Source organism: Pinus tabuliformis, chromosome 8, assembly GCF_031772625.1.
Source record: "Pinus tabuliformis cultivar Carrire ecotype Pingquan chromosome 8, CPIR1, whole genome shotgun sequence".
NCBI lineage: Eukaryota > Viridiplantae > Streptophyta > Pinopsida > Pinales > Pinaceae > Pinus > Pinus tabuliformis.
The window spans coordinates 1,513,574,609-1,513,576,037 of NC_142294.1; positions in this window are offsets into that span (position 1 = coordinate 1,513,574,609).

A 1,429-nucleotide genomic window follows, 5' to 3' on the forward strand; every position below is an offset into this window, starting at 1 on the left:
GATTGAGGGTTTGGAAAATAAGTCTGGTGAGAGTTTAGAAAATAACTCCAGTGAAGGATTGGAAGAAGGTTGCGGTGGTAGGTTGGGAGAAAATGTATATATTAATGTAGAAAAAGGGATTAATTCATTATGATTAAGTCGACCAGTTTGGCTCCAAATTTTGAATTTGAAATTGCAATTTTTATTTTTTATTTATTTTTAGGTAGGCTTCAAGGTCCAGATTTTGAAACTAGCTCTGATACCATGTGTAAGGTCCCCTCCTAGGGTCCTATACCAGATCTATATTCTCCTATTTTAAATCAATAAAAGGACAGTAATTTATTTTCTGATTAGACATTTAAACGATGATAATTTACCATTTAAAATCTAATTCATACAATTTAAATAATGAACATTTCATTTCAATCACTTACATGAGTAATCTATGCATAGAGAAATACTTGTACCGATAGCCCGGTGGAAATGCCCTTGAGCTGCTGCTCCTACTGGAACTCTCCTCTTGACTACCGACTGGATTTACCTCCCAGTCAACTAGGAAGTAATTCCTAGCCTAGGAAACCTCCACAGGTTCCCTAGCCCTCCAATCCCAAGTCAAACTAGATCGAGTGTGTCCAAAATGAATGATACTCCCCTTCTCTCTCTCAAACAATTCCTCCAAAACCACAGCCAAACCAAAACCAAAAGAAAGACCAAGCATGCCTTCCTCCCCTCATCCTTCCCCTTTTATGCCCCCTTCTCTTCTCCACCTCAACCACCTCTCATTAATGTCATAACTTCTCCTTCATCCTTACATTTGACTTCTCTTCTTCGAAGTAAACATGAGAGGACATTTGGGAATGTGATGTGAATATAAAATTGGGTAATTAATTGGAGAGGACCATGTCTTCTCCCAAGTAATTATTTTGGGGATGAGAGATGAATATATAATTTGGTAATTAATTGGAGAGGACCATCTCTTCTCCCAAGGAAATGTGGGAGGACATTTTGGGGATGAGAGATGAATATATAAATTGTTAATTAATTGGAGAGGACCATGTCTTCTACCAAATAAATCTGAGAGGACATTTTGGGAATGAGGTATGAATATATATATATAATTTGGTAATGAATTGGAGAGGGCTATGTCTTCTTAAAATTTAAAAATTTGGGGAGGTAAATAACAAAATTTATATCAGTACCAAATTTACAGTTTCACCAATGTAGGTATGCACCAATATTTCTTGATAATTATAAGTCCATATTTTAAGGAAATTTAAAAACTTAGTAAAATTTGCAGGATAAGATTAAATAGGGCATTACACAAAGTATGGTTACATTTGAAAAAATATCAATTTTAAGATAAAGCATACATTAAGGTCAAACCCAGCTAGTATTTTACCTACTTAATCATCTACCAAGTATTTGAGAGTGATTTCCACATTGATCTTCC